This window comes from Montipora foliosa, chromosome 7 (genome assembly GCF_036669935.1).
Source record: "Montipora foliosa isolate CH-2021 chromosome 7, ASM3666993v2, whole genome shotgun sequence".
In the NCBI taxonomy this organism is placed as follows: Eukaryota; Metazoa; Cnidaria; class Anthozoa; order Scleractinia; family Acroporidae; genus Montipora; species Montipora foliosa.
The window spans coordinates 39914101-39920290 of NC_090875.1; the positions used below are offsets into that span (position 1 = coordinate 39914101).

Here is a 6190-nt window from a genome sequence, read left to right on the forward strand (position 1 = left end):
ATTATTATTATTATTATTATTATTATTATTATTATTATTAATTCGCTTAATAGAGCGGCAGCGCTGCACAACGTTAGAGTTCTATGTCCAATAATTGCCACCTATGCAATAAATACCTACAGAGCGCCTGTGCGACTTATTCTTATTGAAGAGAAAGAGCTCTTGTCTTCGGAAGGCACTACACAAGGGGATCCTTTAGCTATGAGCTTATATGCAATCAGTCTTCAACCCCTGATTACTCTCTTGAGCTTTCGTAGTTCTGCAAAGCAGTGCTGGTATGCCGACGATGCCACTGGAGCGGGTGCGTTGACAGACATCAGAAAGTGGTGGGACGAGCTGCTGACAGCGGGTCCAGCTTTAGGCTACTATCCAAACGCAAAGAAGAGCTGGCTTGTGGTAAACCCAGAGAAGCTGAAAGAAGCAAATGATGTGGGGAGGAGCTCACCTCTCGGGGGAGCAAACAAAGCACCAGATGCCCGTCTCGATGTGCACTGCCGTGGATTCTGAGAGAGACAACGGGCCGCCTTTTTTGATATACGGGTATGTCACCCGAATGCGGACTCGTATAAAGAGCTTAGCCCCAAACAGATATATAAATTGCACGAAGATGAAAAGAAGCGGAAATATGCATCCAGAATAATAGAAGTCGAGAATGGCACTTTTACGCCCTTGGTTTTCACCACAACAGGAGGTATGTCTCAGGAGTGTCAGCAGTACCATTCCAGACTTGCCGAGCTCATCTGTTCAAAGAAGCTGGAGGACTATGCAACAACAATCGCATGGACTCGAACGAAAGTGTCCTTCGCCATCCTGCGGACTGCCCTAGTTTGTTTGAGGGGAACAAGCTCACGGAGAAGAAAGACAAATATACAGGAGAATGACTTAGAGACAGAGAAGGGACTTGCTGGACTGACATAATAAATTATTAACGGATGTTTTATGCTTTCGCCTGACTGATTTTTCTCTTTGATACATAAGACTTTTTATGTACAATAAGTTTTTAGACCAATATGTTTTAGATCATCATTTTAAATTATTATTATTACTATTATTAGTTATTTATTATTTTTTATTAGCTTTTTCTTTAGTAATACTTAATTGTCTTTTTCCAATTTATAAATTATTCACAATAGTTTTCTATCGTGAACATATAGTTTAGTTTTTAAAATTTGTAAATAATTTCGATATGTAGTTTAAAATTGTAAATATTTACTAATTGTTTTGATAGTTATTATTATTATTATTATTATTATTATTATTATTATTTGGGAACTTGACTCTATTATTATGCAAAGCGTGTGGGGACATTTTCTATTGTTTTATACATCAACATAGCCGTCTCATCACGTGGATGCAAACCAAGAATAGCTACGAACGCACCGCCCAAACGAGACGCCACGACCAATCATTTCGATTCTTTAGAGTTCTTTGTGAGTCGCCGCGGTTGAGCACCGGGCCGCCATCACTCGTGGTCTCTAAAACTGAGGAGAAGCTGGGGTCTTTCTGCAGGTACCAGAAAGCATTATGTTTTTGGTCACTTGAGATTGATCTTTATTTGGAGTTGTTCTGTTTCCTGTCTTTTGTTTCCTTTGTTTTACGTAATTTTTTTGCCCATACTTGCAGAAGCTGCCAGAAAGTTCTGCCTTTTTGGACATCTTCAAAATCGTTACTCTCTAGTCTTCTCGGATAAGGACAATAAACCATAGGCATCGTCTCACAACCCTTTAATGTTAATAAATCTGTGGGACGAAAAAGAACCCACATACTATTCGCAAAGAGCAGTGCATGGAGTTCTTGCTGTTCACAGGGACGAGGACCTTCGTTTTCTGGCTGGTCTTTTATATACCGGATCCAAAATAATTAAAGCGAGTTTCAATCGAGTGTCGTAAAACCAAAGTAATTACTTTGGCTAATCAAAAAGGACAGAGACAATCCAGTAAACCAATCAAAATTCGAAGTATTTACACGTAGCCGACAAAAGGCGCGGGAAAATGTTCACGCGCGAGCCACGATTGGTTTTGGTTTCACTTCTGATTGGTCAAAAAAGTGGCGCAAGAACTTTGAGCCAATCACTGAGTGAAGTAATCATAAACCAAAGTAATTCACTAATTACTCGACTGAAAACCACTCGAATGTCCATAAAACGAAAGAACAAAGCGAGCATAACAATAGCTAGTTAGTAAGGCCTAATCGGAATAACAATGGTTCTTTTGTCCTCCGCTATCTTAGTCCGGTATATGAAGGTCTACCCCGTTTTCTCTAAAAGGAAAAGAACTTAATTTAATTGTTTAGTCATTTTAGCGCTGGAGCGCTAGTTAGGGGACACTGTAAACCGAAATTAGCAATTAACGCAAATGAAGTCAATGTCGTCGATACTGAGTATTTTTGAGACAGGACTTCTGTCCTTGTGGTATACGCTTTTTCCCCAATTCCCTCGAAGTGACATCGCAGCTTTTTCAAGATGCCAAAAAATTGGTGTTTTTAAAAGTAGGCCATTAAGCAAATTTCTCCTACATATGACTGATTCTAGAGGTTAGAACACCTAAATTCTTTCGTATTCTTCCATTCTACGAATAACGAATGAATCAAGAATGGACTAAGTGCCTGTGACGTTTTCGTTGTTGCTTTGCTTCCGTAGTTATTGCATTAATCCCATGAGAAACCTTTCTGTGTCTGGAAGCCAAATTGTACAAGTAGCTCCAGCAGACGCCATTTTGTATTCAGGCAAAGCCCTTGCATTCTCGAGGGAGCCTGGTACGTAATGACATTCACTTCCTGTCTTTCAAAATCATTTCCGCTTACTAATCTTTTAAATCTATCATCTTTTGATTATATTTAACATGTTTTAGGAGTATCAAACATCCCTTAATTGTATTGGGCATCTCTTATTTATATCGGACATCTTTTCTTGTAGATTTATTGCACATAACATTCATGTATTAAACATAACATTGATACAAGCACATTCGATATTTTGTCCGTGAAGGGCCTTCAAAGCAAACGGCGTAATGAACCAATCCAGATTTGTAGCATTTCCATGTAACTTGCTCCAAGCGCGGGAAAAATCGCGCGTGCATGCCTCGCGGGTTGATAAAACTGGCACGAGATTTTTAAACCGATCATTAAACGTAGCAATTGCAATCGCGTCATTACTTTTGACAGTCATTTGAAAACTGCTTTAACTAAGCACAACTCGTTCAAAGATATTTCAATTTCACATATGCCTGATGATGAATTAATTAAAGAAACATTTAGTCGTCTGATGTTAACTGTCCGTGGTTTTGTTCGAAATTCACGGGGCAGACAACTCTGCTTGATCAACAGGTTATGGCAGTCAATTTAATCTCTTCTGTTGGGGATATTGAAAGAGCCACGGAGCATACATGCACCGCGGGGGAGATGAGACAGTGGACACCGAAACTAACAAGGCAAGTGCCAAGTCCGAATTATCACCAATACTTTGTGCAATGATCTGTGCAGTATATTTGGTGAAAACTGGTAAAGAATATCCGGATATCTAAATTTGAATAGTTGTTCAGAACTTCTCAATCGTCATGATCTTTTTGAGGAAAGACACAATTTCACACTGTCATGCTTTTTTGTATAATGGTAGGAGACCCCATTTTTGCTTTTTCACAGATTAATTGGGGAGTGAATCCAACTTCGACGTCGACCGCAGTTGAGGGAGACATAAGTTCTCCACGCTATGTACCGCTTTTTGTTTTTAGTTTAGGACGTTTATTTGCCTTCATCTGTTTAAAACGAGGATTCTTTAGGTTTGATTATTTGCCATTCCAAGAACGAGTTTAACCGCTGACCGGTTGGGCATTGGGTTACTGTGCAGGAGGTCGCGGAATTAAACCTCCGGCCAGACCTACACGCAGAGCCTTCGAATAAATATGCCTTTGTAACGATCTCTACAAATGTTTAGACTCTCTACCTAGGCTTCTCGGATGAGGACGATAAACCGTGGGCCCCATCTCACAACCCTTCTATGTCTTAATCCTGTGGGACGTAAAAGAAAACCAGGCCCCAGTTGTTCAAACGATAGCGATAGACAGAGCTATCCAGTGGATACGACATATCGACAATTGCGCTATCCAATGGCTAGTGATTTATCCGATGGATATGCTTAACCCTTCTTTTGAACAACTGGGCCAGGTTTGTGAACTCGGGAGAAGTAACAACCCCAGACAAATCCACGTTTTCAATAAACCACTGGGCAACTAAATCTATCAGGAGCGTAACCCCTACTCCCTCCCCCCCCCCCTCCCCCCATAGTCATCATTGAGAAATCCATCTCCACAGAATTGTTTTTTGTCCACTTTTTACTAATACGGGAAAACTTATTGATTATAGGTCCATTTCACAGACAGCTTCTCTGAAAAGGCGATCTTTAAGTGACACCTATTACATTTTCAAAATAACCGAGGTTGCTCAACTTCGCGAAAACGAAACACCAGTCTTTACTGATGCAGTGTACAATTATCCGCAAGAAAGGATTCTGGGCATAAGAATTTACCCCAAGGGAGTGGGGAGTGGAAGAGGCACCCACGTGGCACTTTTCATTCATATGATACAAGGAGAGTACGACAGTTTCCTAGTCTGGCCCTTTTCTGGTACAATTACTATTAGCGTCCTAGATCAGAGTGGTTCCGGAGGTCGCGGCGACATCAGCCGGGTCATACAAGCGATGTCACATCTGTCAGCCTTCCAAAAGCCTCGTAATGCAATTTCATGCACCGGGTATGGCTTTGAAAAATTCGCTCCAATCGATAAGTTTTTTGATTCTCCAGTTGTGAAAGACGATAAATTGTTCTTGAAAATAGAATTTCAGGTTGTGTTTAATTAAGACGATGTGTGAAGAGATGTCATTTGAACTGCTTAAAAATGCTTAAAAAGTAGAAGAGATGGCCTGCAACTAATCTCTTAAGACACAAGGTAAACAATTACGTCATGCACAATTGCTGGTGGACGATCTCTTGTTTTCGTCCACCGACATGGCGGCGATGAAGCGTGATTAATACATTTCTGGTGTGTTTACATAGGGAGTAGTGGATGGCTCATCCTCGATTTAGTTACAACAGAGGTTTTGCACAGCAGCCGTGTTGCATGGCAGGAACAATGAAAATGTTTAGCATTAGAAAGAACATCTGTTCCCATGGGACAAGAATTGTTCCTGCCATGCAACATGGCTCCCGTGCAAAACCTCTATAGTGCAATGTGTTAGAGACCACGTTCCTTTAAGTCCATATTGAACCATGGCCATCTCATTTAGTTGATCTAAGAGCGACACTACAGCTAGTTGAAACTACTTAAGCAACACGTTCATCTTAAGTATACTTGTTAAGGAGTAGATTAGTAGGATAGTTTTTCAATTTGGCCTTTTTTGATATTTTGCTCAGAAAGAACGTTATCGATTTTTTGAACATACCGGTAGATTTAGGTTTTGGTCATTTAGCTGCCGCGTGAACTTTTGATAAAGATTACACATTTTCTGGTATTTTTCAGTAAATATTTTATCTTTTATAACATTGGTCTTTTTGCTTTGTTTGAGCGCATTTGTGTTCACTTTTGCAAATGATAATTTTTTTTTTTTTGAAATGCGGAGTAGATCTGTTGAATAACCCTTTCCGTGCGTGGCTCCACAAACTTTCACCCTCGGGTTTCCGTAAACGTCCGCATTCAGCATTAACCAATATCAAAAACACCATAATGCTCTTTGTTTGTCCCTCCAAATTTTGCATAAGCATTGTTTTTATTTTATCTTGGGTATTTTTGATGGTGGCTAATAGGCCTTTTTGCAGATACGGCGGCCATTTTGATTTCTGTTGTTTTGAAAGACATTGTGGGATGCTCAGGGAGCAAATTAATATGTATCTACTCCCTGGGTATAGTCATTTGAAACTGGGCGACGTATCTGCAAAAAGGTCTATTGTGTTGAACCAAATATCGAGGGTGTTTGAAAAGGTTCTTTGATATGGTTAAAGGGAAGAATTCCGAAACTGCTGAAAGAATGCAGACGCAAATTGAAACTGATTAATAGTTTCATACAGCATCGGTTCAATAGTCCTTTCTTTCATAAAAGTGTTGAATATCGCTTGCTCCATTTAAACAAGTACAATCCGTTTGAAAGCTGTAGAAAATGCGCATGCTCACATCTAGCTTTAAAATTCAATGTGCGCTCCTT

The 6190-nt window shown here is 40.0% G+C and overlaps 1 long non-coding RNA gene across 1 annotated transcript in view; it reads left to right on the plus strand.

Moving 5' to 3' along the window:
- LOC138009492 (uncharacterized) overlaps positions 1–4788 on the plus strand; it is a 9094-nt gene extending 4306 nt beyond the window's left edge. Inside the window, exons 2-3 of the long non-coding RNA XR_011124415.1 lie at positions 3325–3428; positions 4360–4788. This is a non-coding gene — a long non-coding RNA (uncharacterized lncRNA). The remainder of the gene's footprint in view (positions 1–3324; positions 3429–4359) is intronic.
- Positions 4789–6190: the final 1402 nt, after the last annotated feature.